The sequence below is a fragment of the Ranitomeya variabilis genome, chromosome 2 (assembly GCF_051348905.1).
Source record: "Ranitomeya variabilis isolate aRanVar5 chromosome 2, aRanVar5.hap1, whole genome shotgun sequence".
Lineage (NCBI taxonomy): Eukaryota > Metazoa > Chordata > Amphibia > Anura > Dendrobatidae > Ranitomeya > Ranitomeya variabilis.
In genome coordinates this window covers 379,529,930-379,544,395 of record NC_135233.1, presented here as the reverse complement: position 1 = coordinate 379,544,395, position 14,466 = coordinate 379,529,930, and positions in this window count along the sequence as shown.

Below are 14,466 nucleotides of genomic sequence, written 5' to 3'. Positions count from 1 at the left end.
ACTTTATGAGGAACCCAATCTTGAGATTCAGGCAGAAAAGGCCTTGCTGGCTATGTCTCAGGGGCAAGACGAGGCTGAAGTGTATTGCCAAAAATTTCGGAAATGGTCCGTGCTGACACATTGGAACGAGTGTGCACTGGCCGCTAATTTTAGAAATGGCCTTTCTGATGCCATTAAGAATGTTATGGTGGGTTTTCCCATTCCCACAGGTCTGAATGATACTATGGCACTGGCTATTCAAATTGACCGGCGGTTGCGGGAGCGCAAAACCGCAAATTCCCTCATGGTGTTGTCTGAACAGACACCTAATTCGGTGCAATGTGATAGAAAAACCGCAAATTCCCTCATGGTGTTGTCTGAACAGACACCTGATTTAATGCAATGTGATAGAATCCTGACTAGAAATGAGCGGAAAATTCATAGACGCCGGAATGGCTTGTGCTACTACTGTGGTGATTCTACACATGTTATCTCAACATGCTCTAAACGTATAGCTAAGGTTGTTAGTCCTGTCACCGTTGGTAATTTGCAACCTAAATTTATTCTGTCTGTAACTTTGATTTGCTCACTGTCATCTTATCCTGTCATGGCGTTTGTAGATTCAGGTGCTGCCCTGAGTCTTATGGATCTGTCATTTGCTAAGCACTGTGGTTTTACTCTTGAACCATTAGAAAATCCTATTCCTCTTAGGGGTATTGATGCTACGCCATTGGCAGCAAATAAACCGCAGTATTGGACACAGGTTACCATGTGCATGACTCCTGAACACCGCGAGGTGATACGTTTCCTGGTTTTACATAAAATGCATGATTTGGTCGTTTTAGGGCTGCCATGGTTACAGACCCATAATCCCGTCCTGGACTGGAAGGCTATGTCAGTGTCAAGTTGGGGCTGTCGTGGTATTCATGGGGATTCCCTGCCTGTGTCTATTGCTTCTTCTACGCCTTCGGAAGTTCCGGAGTATTTGTCTGATTATCAGGATGTCTTCAGTGAGTCTGAGTCCAGTGCACTGCCTCCTCATAGGGACTGTGACTGTGCTATAGATTTGATCCCAGGCAGTAAATTTCCTAAGGGAAGACTGTTTAATCTGTCGGTACCTGAACATACCGCTATGCGTTCATATATCAAGGAGTCTCTGGAGAAAGGACATATTCGTCCGTCTTCTTCCCCTCTTGGTGCGGGATTCTTTTTTGTGGCAAAAAAGGACGGATCTTTGAGACCTTGTATTGATTATCGGCTTTTAAATAAGATCACTGTCAAATTTCAGTATCCTTTGCCGCTGTTGTCTGACTTGTTTGCCCGGATTAAAGGTGCCAAGTGGTTCACCAAGATAGACCTTCGTGGTGCGTACAACCTTGTGCGCATTAAGCAAGGTGATGAATGGAAAACCGCATTCAATACGCCCGAAGGTCATTTTGAGTACTTGGTGATGCCTTTTGGGCTCTCCAATGCGCCTTCAGTTTTTCAGTCCTTTATGCATGACATTTTCCGGAAGTATCTGGATAAATTTTTGATTGTTTATCTGGATGATATTTTGGTTTTTTCTGATGATTGGGATTCGCATGTGGAGCAGGTCAGGTTGGTCTTTAAAATTTTGCGTGAAAATTCTTTGTTTGTCAAGGGCTCAAAGTGTCTCTTTGGTGTACAGAAGGTTCCCTTTTTGGGGTTCATTTTTTCCCCTTCTGCTGTGGAGATGGACCCAGTCAAGGTCCGAGCTATTCTTGATTGGACTCAACCCTCGTCAGTTAAGAGTCTTCAGAAGTTCTTGGGTTTCGCTAACTTCTACCGTCGTTTTATCGCTAATTTTTCTAGCATTGTGAAACCTTTGACGGATATGACCAAGAAGGGCTCCGATGTAGCTAACTGGGCTCCTGCTGCCGTGGAGGCTTTCCAGGAGTTGAAACGCCGGTTTACTTCGGCGCCTGTTTTGTGCCAGCCCGATGTCTCACTTCCCTTTCAGGTTGAGGTGGATGCTTCAGAGATTGGAGCAGGGGCCGTTTTGTCACAGAGAGGCCCTGGTTGCTCTGTTATGAAACCTTGTGCCTTTTTCTCTAGGAAGTTTTCGCCTGCCGAGCGAAATTATGATGTGGGCAATCGGGAGTTGTTGGCCATGAAATGGGCATTTGAGGAGTGGCGTCATTGGCTCGAGGGTGCTAAGCATCGTGTGGTGGTCTTGACTGATCACAAAAATCTGATGTATCTCGAGTCTGCTAAACGCCTTAATCCGAGACAGGCCCGCTGGTCATTGTTTTTCTCCCGCTTTGATTTTGTTGTCTCGTATTTACCAGGTTCAAAGAATGTGAAGGCCGATGCTCTTTCTAGGAGCTTTGTGCCTGATGCTCCTGGAGTCGCTGATCCTGTTGGTATTCTTAAAGATGGAGTTATCTTGTCAGCTATTTCTCCGGATCTGCGACGTGTGTTGCAGAGATTTCAGGCTGATAGGCCTGAGTCTTGTCCACCTGACAGACTGTTTGTCCCGGATAAGTGGACCAGCAGAGTCATTTCCGAGGTTCATTCCTCGGTGTTGGCAGGTCACCCGGGAATTTTTGGCACCAGAGATCTGGTGGCCAGGTCCTTTTGGTGGCCTTCCTTGTCAAGGGATGTGCGGTCGTTTGTGCAGTCCTGTGGGACTTGTGCTCGAGCTAAGCCTTGCTGTTCTCGTGCCAGCGGTTTGCTCTTGCCCTTGCCTGTCCCGAAGAGACCTTGGACACATATCTCCATGGATTTCATTTCTGATCTTCCGCTATCTCAGGGCATGTCCGTTATCTGGGTGATATGTGATCGCTTCTCCAAGATGGTCCATTTGGTTCCTTTGCCTAAGCTGCCTTCCTCTTCCGATCTGGTTCCTGTGTTTTTCCAGAACGTGGTTCGTTTGCACGGCATCCCTGAGAATATTGTGTCAGACAGAGGATCCCAGTTCGTTTCCAGGTTCTGGCGATCCTTTTGTAGTAGGATGGGCATTGATTTGTCGTTTTCGTCTGCTTTCCATCCTCAGACTAATGGACAGACGGAGCGAACCAATCAGACTTTGGAGGCTTATTTGAGGTGTTTTGTCTCTGCTGATCAGGACGATTGGGTGACATTCTTGCCGTTGGCTGAGTTCGCCCTTAATAATCGGGCTAGTTCCGCCACCTTGGTTTCGCCTTTTTTCTGCAACTCTGGTTTCCATCCTCGCTTTTCTTCGGGTCATGTGGAGCCTTCTGACTGTCCTGGGGTGGATTCTGTGGTGGATAGGTTGCAGCGGATCTGGAATCATGTGGTGGACAACTTGAAGTTGTCACAGGAGAGGGCTCAGCGCTTTGCCAACCGCCGCCGCGGTGTGGGTCCCCGACTACGCGTTGGGGATTTGGTATGGCTTTCTTCCCGCTTTGTTCCTATGAAGGTCTCCTCTCCCAAATTTAAACCTCGTTTTATTGGTCCTTACAAGATATTGGAAATCCTTAATCCTGTATCTTTTCGTCTGGATCTTCCTGTGTCGTTTGCTATTCACAATGTATTTCATAGGTCCTTGTTGCGGCGGTACATTGTGCCTGTAGTTCCTTCTGCTGAGCCTCCTGCTCCGGTGTTGGTTGAGGGCGAGTTGGAGTACGTGGTGGAGAAGATCTTGGATTCTCGCCTCTCCAGGCGGAGGCTTCAGTACCTGGTCAAGTGGAAGGGCTATGGTCAGGAGGATAATTCCTGGGTGGTCGCCTCTGATGTTCATGCGGCCGATTTAGTTCGTGCCTTTCATGCCGCTCATCCTGATCGCCCTGGTGGTCGTGGTGAGGGTTCGGTGACCCCTCACTAAGGGGGGGGGTACTGTTGTGAATTTGCTTTTTGCTCCCTCTAGTGGGTACTAGTTTTTTGACTCTGGTTTTTCTGTCATTCCTTTTATCCGCACCTGGGTCGTTAGTTAGGGGTTTTGCTATATAAGCTCCCTGGACCTTCAGTTCAATGCCTGGCAACGTAGTTATCAGAGCTAGTCTGCTGTGCTCTTGTCTACTGATCCTGGTTCCGGTTATATCAGCTAAGTTTGCTTTTTGCTTTTTGCTATTTGTTTTGGTTTTGTATTTTTGTCCAGCTTGTTCCAAATCTATATCCTGACCTTTGCTGGAAGCTCTAGGGGGCTGGTGTTCTCCCCCCGGACCGTTAGACGGTTCGGGGGTTCTTGAATTTCCAGTGTGGATTTTGACAGGGTTTTTGTTGACCATATAAGTTACCTTTCTTTATTCTGCTATCAGTAAGCGGGCCTCTCTGTGCTAAACCTGGTTCATTTCTATGTTTGTCATTTCCTCTTACCTCACCGTTATTATTTGTGGGGGGCTTCTATCCTGCTTTGGGGTCCCATTCTCTGGAGGCAAGAAAGGTCTTTGTTTTCCTCTACTAGGGGTAGTTAGATTCTCCGGCTGGCGCGTGTCATCTAGAATCAACGTAGGTATGATCCCCGGCTACTTCTAGTGTTGGCGTTAGGAGTAGATATATGGTCAACCCAGTTACCACTGCCCTATGAGCTGGATTTTTTGTATTCTGCAGACTTTCTCGTTCCTCTGAGACCCTCGCCATTGGGGTCATAACAGAGATGACCTTCTTCAGGGGGTGTGGCTAGTAAAGGTAACAATCCCTGTATTTATATTAGTAAAAGATTATCACCTGTTCGGCGGGCACCAATAGGAATATGTTTAAAGCGCGTGCGCGCACCCGGGGTGCCGTCTATTACTACACACCGGCACCATCAATCCGGACCCGGTCATATGGGCACCAATAGAAATATGCTTGAAGCGCATGTGCGCAGCCAAGGTGCCGTTTATTACTGCACACCAGCGCCATCAATCCGGATCCGGTCACATGGGGCGGCCGACGTCAAACCGTCCCCAGGCAACCAGGCACACAAAAGGCGGCGCCCCTGCGCATCGGCACCACCCATCCGGACCCGGTCACATGGGACGGCCGACGTCTCACCGTCACCAAGCGACCAGGTACACAGAAAGCAGCGCCGCTGCACACCGGCACCACCCATCCGGACCCAGTCACATGGGGCGGCTAGCGTCTCACCGTCATCAAGCAACCAGGTACACAGAAGGCGGCGCTGCTGCACAGCATGGGGCCGAACAGTAGAAATATACTGTGCGCACATCAAAAGAATCGCCGGACAGACACTATATAATATAGATTATAACTGAGTTTGGTTATTATTGCAGGAAATCTGATAACACTATATTCAGAAAATACAGGTACTGTATACAAAAACATATAATACATCAAGTCCAATAGACCCCATACTGCAAGCTGTTACCAAAACAGGATAACACAAAAAGTATCCCAAATCCAGAGAGTCATTATATAGTCCGTTTCTCTAGACCAAATATGGACACCAGTAGGTAGATTTTCCGGAAAAACGCTTTATAGCAACAAATCCAGTCGATATGAATGGAGTAGCTTTTCATCCATCCAAACGGTGACCCTTGAAGTCATACAGGTGAAGCATTAACAGAAAGTCGTCACTTGAAAAAAAGAGAGCACAAAGTGATAAATACGCAAAACAATGAAAAAATAAAACAGAGAATAAAACCAGCCATTAAAATCAAACAGTTGGCAAGGAGGTGGCAGGGAAAAAGAACACATAGGCAAGGAGCACGGGATGATATATTATAGAAAGGAGGCAAACCCCTGTGATTCATTCAATCCATTAGGGGACATAGTCCCCAAAATGGTAATCCACCTACATTCCTTTTGTGCTAATAAGCGCTTAATATCGCCACCACGGATACCACTACGGACGTGTTGGATGCCCCTAACCATAAATGATTTTGAATTGCATTGGTGAAACAGCTTGTAATGCCTCGGAATAGTTTTTAATAAAGTGAGGTCCGTTACAGAGGCTGCCGCGTGGATATCACGTACATGCTCCCGTGTACGTATCCTTAACTGGCGTGATGTCAGACCAATGTAGATTTTGGGGCATCCGCATGTAGCGTAATATATCACCTGTGCGGTAGCACAGGTGATATATTGTTTGATAGAAAAAGTTTTTGCGCCATCCGCCGAGGTAAAGGTAGTGGTTCTAGAGATATTTTTACAGGCCACACATGTACCACATGGGAAACATCCCTGTGGAGGACCTCGGGAATTAAAGAAATTTGGTGTTACTGGGGCATAATGACTATGAACATGGATGTCGGCCAAATTCTGGCTCCTCCTTGCCGTCATGAGGGGATTTTTGGGTAGGCAACCTGCAAGGACAGGATCAGTATGCAGTACACCCCAGTGACGTTGGAGGCACTCTCTCATCTGTCCCCACCGTCCATTGAAAGTTGAAATAAACCTGACCTGGTCCTGTCCTTTTTTACTTTTTACCTGGGAATGCAAAAGTGCAGCCCGGTTACTTCTCTTGGCTCGCATATACCCCCTTCTGATGCTCCTGCTGCTGTACCCGCGCATCCGGAACCTTACACTCAGGTCATCAGCCTGTCACTCAAATCCCTCCTCAGAAGAGCAAATACGCCTAATTCGTAAGAACTGGCCCACCGGGATGGCCCTAATAGTGCTCCACCTACATTCCTTTTGTGCTAATAAGCGCTTAATATCGCCACCACGGATACCACTACGGACGTGTTGGATGCCCCTAACCATAAATGATTTTGAATTGCATTGGTGAAACAGCTTGTAATGCCTCGGAATAGTTTTTAATAAAGTGAGGTCCGTTACAGAGGCTGCCGCGTGGATATCACGTACATGCTCCCGTGTACGTATCCTTAACTGGCGTGATGTCAGACCAATGTAGATTTTGGGGCATCCGCATGTAGCGTAATATATCACCTGTGCGGTAGCACAGGTGATATATTGTTTGATAGAAAAAGTTTTTGCGCCATCCGCCGAGGTAAAGGTAGTGGTTCTAGAGATATTTTTACAGGCCACACATGTACCACATGGGAAACATCCCTGTGGAGGACCTCGGGAATTAAAGAAATTTGGTGTTACTGGGGCATAATGACTATGAACATGGATGTCGGCCAAATTCTGGCTCCTCCTTGCCGTCATGAGGGGATTTTTGGGTAGGCAACCTGCAAGGACAGGATCAGTATGCAGTACACCCCAGTGACGTTGGAGGCACTCTCTCATCTGTCCCCACCGTCCATTGAAAGTTGAAATAAACCTGACCTGGTCCTGTCCTTTTTTACTTTTTACCTGGGAATGCAAAAGTGCAGCCCGGTTACTTCTCTTGGCTCGCATATACCCCCTTCTGATGCTCCTGCTGCTGTACCCGCGCATCCGGAACCTTACACTCAGGTCATCAGCCTGTCACTCAAATCCCTCCTCAGAAGAGCAAATACGCCTAATTCGTAAGAACTGGCCCACCGGGATGGCCCTAATAGTGCTCCCCGGGTGGCTAGATCCCGCATGCAGCAACGCATTGACCGAGGTGGGCTTCCGGTAGACATCAGTCTGTAGATGCAAATGTTCATCAACCAATATTTTTATGTCCAGGAAGTCCAACTCGGTCTTGCTGCATTTGTAAGTCAATTTGATGTTATATGTATTTGAAATTAATCCATCCATGAATTGCTGTAGCTGTTGTTCGCTGCCCTGCCAAACTATAAATAAATCGTCGATGTATCGACACCCCTCTCCCAATACCCCAGGAAGAGGTTAGCGAAAGAGGGCGCACAAGCCGCCCCCATGGCAGTGCTGCACTTCTGTAAATAAAATACATCACGAAACACAAAAAAATTATGAGACAGGACGAACTGCAGCAATTCTAATATGAGGTCGCACATAGGGCCATCCCAGTTACTTGTAGAGAGAAAGAAGCGACAGGCCTCAAGGCCATCGCGATGCCGGATGCACGTGTACAGCGACTCCACATCAGCCGTAACCAACAGCATATCCTGATCCAGAGTCATGCCATCGATCCTAGCGAGGACGTCCATCGTATCCCGGGCATAGGAGGGCAGCGACTCAACAAGTGGTCTAAGGTAGTAATCTATAAATTTACATACTGGTTCGCACAGCCCCCCTATGCCGGAAACGATGGGCCGACCAGGTGGATCAAGTGGATCTTTGTGGATTTTTGGTATGAAGTAAATAGTTGGAATTCTAGGGAATTTTGTTAATAATCCCTCCAAGACTTTTTTGGTGATAATTCCTTTGTCAAACGCCTGATGTATTATCATTTCCAATTCCGCAGCAAAGGCTGTTAAAGGATTACGATCTAGGCGAAGGTATGTTGTTTTATCTTTCAGCTGTCTAGATGCCTCCTCATATAGACGCTGTGGCCAGATAACGATATTTCCCCCCTTGTCAGCCGGTTTTATGACTATATCATTGTAGTTTTTTAATTCCATGATGGCAACACGTTGTAGATTGGTGAGATTGTCACGACCCCATGTTTCTGATATATGTCTAAAATCCTCCATCACCAGCCTTGTAAATATGTCAACCGCTGGACAGGCAGACAAGGGCGGAAATCGAGTAGAGCGCGGATAGCTTGATTGGGGAAACTTACCTGTGCACGTGGGATCCTGTTCATTTAGTAACTCCTCAAGGGCACATAAGGCCTCCTCTTCTGCCTTATCATCCATAGACTGCTCACCCATCCCCTTTGTGTGCAATTTCTTAAGGATCAACTTCCTTGAGAATAGGAAGAGATCCTTTATAGCTGTAAATGAATCGAAATTATTAACAGGGGAAAAAGTCAGACCCATTGAGAGGACCTCAATTTGTGGTTGGGTGAGTATATGAGTAAAGAGGTTGACTACCTGTAGGTGGGTATTCCTATTCCTCTTATCTTGTCTATTAGGTTGCGTAATTTTGCGTTTAACCACCAAGGCTTCCCTATTGGGGAACATATTCTGGGATTCTGACATAGGCATTTGTAATTTGGAGGATTCCTCACTAGATGCACAGGATGTCATTGACACCGATGCTGATCTTGACCTTCTCCTCGGCCCTCGCATTGGTCGGCGTGATTTTTGATTCCATTTGTACACTGTATTGAACATATAGAACAGTCCTAGGAAAATACCCAAGATGGTGCAAATTAGAGTGGCATCCCGCTTTTGGTAGGCACCCACAGAGAAGAGATAACAACAAGCTAAGGAAGCTGACAGTCCATTGAGGCACATTGCCAGGCAACCGGATGTTCAGAACCTGGCTTCTCCAAACGTGTCCATTTGACCAGAGGGTCACAATCCTGGCTTCCCCAAGCATCTCTATGGAGCCAGAAGACCGTATGGTCCCAACCTGGCTTCTCCAAACATGTCGATGGGGCCAGTTGACCGGAGGGTCACAATCCTGGCTTCCCCAAGTGGAATGCCCGCCAGGGCCGTGGGGTACTCGGTACCGGGTCAGTTACTTAAATGGATGTGTCACGGTGGCGGTGACCCGGTCCGTGGCCCTGGGTGCCCATTTTAAAAGGGACAGGTTTTTAAAGGGGTTTGTGAAAAAATAAAAGTTTGTGACGCCACCTGTGGTATTCAGTCAGGGGTGACCGACGCTGCTTAAAGGCATCCTCTGGGGTGATGTTATGGCAGCAGGGATGATATGGCCTCCCTCAGGTGAAGCTGGGTCCCCAGGGCTCCCGGTGTAGTAGGGACAGGTGGTAGGTGGTGTAGTAAGAAACTGAGGACACAGGGTTGCAGTCTCTTTACCTATTTACTCGGATTAACGCAGCCACAGTCCAGGGTACCAGATCACAGGTGCTGGTATGGTCTGGCCGGCTTGGAAGCAACTCAGGAATCCCCCTAACCAGGTGGGGTTGGAAGCCTTCCCCTCTATTGCTGTGGTGTAGTCCCTTGCTGCCTTAGTCCTCACACAAGGTCCTCACGTTTTCTCTCTCTGTCCCCCTTTAGGTAGGACACTAACCCGCATGACAGGTAACTAAAGCCTTTTTACAGGGTCTCTATCATGACCCGGGCTCTATGCGTTACTGTGTCTTCAGGTGTCTATGGTGGACAGGTGACTTGCAATCGAGCTGTCCACTGGTTTCTGCTGTGAGACGTATAGTACTGCACAACCTCGGTCTTCTGGCTACCGGTATCTGCGCTCAGCGTGGAGGAAGCCCACTCGCAGCTTCTCTCTCCAGCTGTTAACTCTCCTTTGCTTTTTCTCCTCTGTCTTTACAAGTTGCTCTGCTCTCTTTTTCCTTCCTAGGAGCTGCAGAATCACTCGTCTGCACGGCCCCAGCTTTCTTCTTTACTCCTCGCTCTCTTACCAACTGACTCTCTTCAACTGCCTAGCAACTGACTCCTCCTCCTGACCAGAGAGAGCAGCTTCCCTGAAGTCGGTGTAGAACTTCCCCTGCAGGCCCGGAGTCAGAACGGTGTTGTATGTGCTGAATACTTGTTAAAGGGATCCTTCTTCGCTTCCAAGCATGACCACTCTCCCTGTGAAGAAAGCAATGCAACTGCAACAACCGGTTACCTGGGGTGTTACACAAACATGGAGCCTGGTGACCGGGTGGTTCCATCCTGGCTTCTCCAAACATATCCATGGGGCCAGTTGACCGATGGGTCACAACCTGGCTTCCCCAAATGTATCTATAGGTTCAATAGGTTCAGTGATATTCAATGGAGCAGGTCTGTGTTTTTCCAGCTGGTGTCATGGTCCCCTAAGCTGACATCCTGTATAAAGTAAAATCTGTGTTCCTCTTGATGGAGTCATGTTGTCCTGGCTGTTTCCCTTGAAAGTCTCTCCGATTCTTCTTGCAGAACAATAGAAATCCCTTTTGATACCCAAATCTGTGGCTCAGGTCATCATCCACAGGTTAGGGAGGAGGTGGGTGAAATTTAACTCTCATTGTATGAGTAGTTAATAGTGATGTGCGAGTATACTCGTTGCTTGGGTTTTCTCGAGCACGCTCGGGTGGTCTCCGAGTATTTGTTAGTGCTCGGATATTTAGTTTCAGTCGCCGCAGCTGCATGATTTGCGACTGTTAGACAGCTTAATTACATGTGGAGATTCCCTAGCAACCAGGCAACCCCGACTCAGGCTGTCTACCAGCTGTAAATCATGCAGCTGCATCAACAAAAATGAAATCTCCGAGCACTAACAAATACTGGATTACCCGAGCGTGCTCGCTCATCACTAGTAGTTAATCAATCTGCATAGTTCGTCCTTTATTTTGCAGGTCAACAAGCCACAGGCCCCACACAATGGTCAATCAACATATTTATCAAACATCCATTGTTCAATGTCCTTGCGTCCCTGTCTCGCAAAAATAGCAGACAATAAGTTGCAATAAACATCAACTTAAGGGCTCATGCCCACTTGCGATGAAATAAGACGAATTCAATCCCATAAACAATCGGATTGAATTCGAACCAATATTAATCTATGATGGTGTGCTCATCTGCGTTTTTTTTTCCAGCTCGGATCGGATCACAATCGGGCTGGAAAAAAATCGCAGCATGCTGCGATTGTAATCAGAAAACGGATCGCATTCCGCAATAGAAGTCAATGGGTGCGAGAACAAATTGCACAGCACTCGCACAGTAATCATACCAAGCGAGTGCTGTGCGATCTTTACGCACCGGTGTCCTTTGAAAAGCCGGTAATTCATATGCGGCTACTGTAAAATCACACTGACAGGTTATAATAGAAAAGATAGAATAGATACATACACATAGAATAGCTGTATGTATATATATATATATATATATATATATATATATATATATATATACACTCACTGGCCACTTTATTAGGTACACCTGTCCAACTTCTTGTTAACACTTAATTTCTAATCAGCCAATCACATGGCGGCAACTCAGTGCATTTAGGCATGTAGACATGGTCAAGACAATCTCCTGCAGTTCAAACCGAGCATCAGTATGGGGAAGAAAGGTGATTTGAGTGCCTTTGAACGTGGCATGGTTGTTGGTGCCAGAAGGGCTGGTCTGAGTATTTCAGAAACTGCTGATCTACTGGGATTTTCACGCACAACCATCTCTAGGGTTTACAGAGAATGGTCCGAAAAAGAAAAAAAATCCAGTGAGCGGCAGTTCTGTGGGCGGAAGTGCCTTGTTGATGCCAGAGGTCAGAGGAGAATGGGCAGACTGGTTCGAGCTGATAGAAAGGCAACAGTGACTCAAATCGCCACCCGTTACAACCAAGGTAGGCCTAAGAGCATCTCTGAACGCACAGTGCGTCGAACTTTGAGGCAGATGGGCTACAGCAGCAGAAGACCACATCGGGTACCACTCCTTTCAGCTAAGAACAGGAAACTGAGGCTACAATTTGTACAAGCTCATCGAAATTGGACAGTAGAAGATTGGAAAAACGTTGCTTGGTCTGATGAGTCTCGATTTCTGCTGCGACATTCGGATGGTAGGGTCAGAATTTGGCGTAAACAACATGAAAGCATGGATCCATCCTGCCTTGTATGGAGCATCTTTGGGATGTGCAGCCGACAAATCTGCGGCAACTGTGTGATGCCATCATGTCAATATGGACCAAAATCTCTGAGGAATGCTTCCAGCACCTTGTTGAATCTATGCCACGAAGAATTGAGGCAGTTCTGAAGGCAAAAGGGGTCCAACCCGTTACTAGCATGGTGTACCTAATAAAGTGGCCGGTGAGTGTATATGTCAGTGACACACATATAATATAATTTATTTATATAGCGCCAACATATTCCGCAGCGCTTTACAAATTATAGAGGGGATTTGTACAGACAATAGACATTACAGCATCACAAAAATCACAGTTCCAAATAGAGACGAAGAGGAATGAGGTCCCTGCTCGCAAGCTTACAAACTATGAGGAAAAGGGGAGACACGAGAGGTGGATGGTAACAATTGCTTTAGTTATTTGGACCAGCCATAGTGTCAGGATCGGGTGTTCATGTAAAGCTGCATGAACCAGTTAACAGCCTAAGTATGTAACAGTACAAACGGGCTATTAACTGCATGAAGTGTATGAGAACATGATGTGAGGAACCTGATTATGGTTTAAGGTTTTTTGTTTTTTTTTTTAGAATGGGCCACACAGGGATAGTTAGGTTAATGCGTTGAGGCGGTAGGCCAGTCTGAACAAATGCGTTTTTAGGGCACACTTAAAACTGTGGGGATTGGGGATTAATCGTATTAACCAGGTTATTGCATTCCAAAGAATTGGCGAAGCACGTGAAAAGTCTTGGAGACGGGAGTGGGAGGTTCTTATTATTGAGGATGCTAACCTGAGGTCATTAGCAGAACGGAGATCACGGGTAGGGTGGTAGACTGAGACCAGGGGGAGATGTAGGGTGGTGCTGAGCCATGAAGTGCTTTGTGAATGAGGGTAATAGTTTTGTACTGGATTCTGGAGTGGATGGGTAACCAGAGTAATGACTGGCACAGGGTAGAGGCATCGGTGTAACGGTTGGTGAGGAATATAATCCTGGCAGCAGCATTCAGGACAGATTGGAGAGGGGAGAGTTTGGTAAGAGGGAGGCCAATTAAGAGAGCTACAATAGTCCAGACGAGAATGAATGAGTAAAACAGTAAGTTTTTGCAGTGTTGAAAGTAAGAAAAGGGCGAATTCTAGAAATGTTTTTGAGATGCAGATGAGAAGAGTGAGCCAATGATTGGATGTGGGGGGTGAAGGAAAGCTCGGAATCAAGGATGACCCCAAGGCAGCAGGCATGTTGCTTGGGAGTAATGGTGGAACCACACACGGAGATGGCAACGTCAGGCAAAGGTAGGTTAGTAGAGGGAGAGAACACGAGGAGTTCAGTTTTTGACAGGTTCAGTTTCAGATAGAGGGAGAACAAGATGTTAGAGACAGCGGTAAGACAATCACTAGTGTTTTCTAAAAAGGCAGGCGTGATATCAGGAGAAGAAGTGTATAATTGGGTGTCATCAGCATAGACATATATATATGTCTTTATATTTCATAGAGAGATAGATAGAAAATTAGCCGGTAATTCATTTGTTGGCTTCTGTAAAATCAATGCAGGAGCTGACAGGATAGAAGGCATGGTTTACATACAGTAAATAGATGCAGAATAGTTTGATATATAGATGTCAGTGACTAATACAATTAATACAGAATGTGTGCAAATTAGGGTACATGTATGTAATTAATAAAAGATTATTTTGGGGGGAAAAAAAATGGTGTGGGCTTTATCGAAATTTTCCAAGCCAGAGAGGGAAAGCCAGCGACTGGGGGCCGATGTTTATAGCCTGGGAAGGGGTTATAACCCATGGATCTTCACAGGCTATGAATATCAGCCCGCAGCTGTATATTTAGCCTTTACTGACTACTAAAATAGGGGGACCCCAAAAAAACAACGTGGGGTCTCCCTATAATTAATAGCCAGAAAAGGCTATGCAGACAGCTGCGGGCTGATATTCATCGCCTAGGAAGGGTCCATGGATATTGGCTCCCCCCAGCTACAAACACCAGCACTCAGCCACCCCAGAAATGGCGCATCTCTAAAGATACATCAATTCTGGCACTTAGCCTCTCTCTTCCCACTGCCCTGTAGCAGTGGCATATGGGGTAATAGTT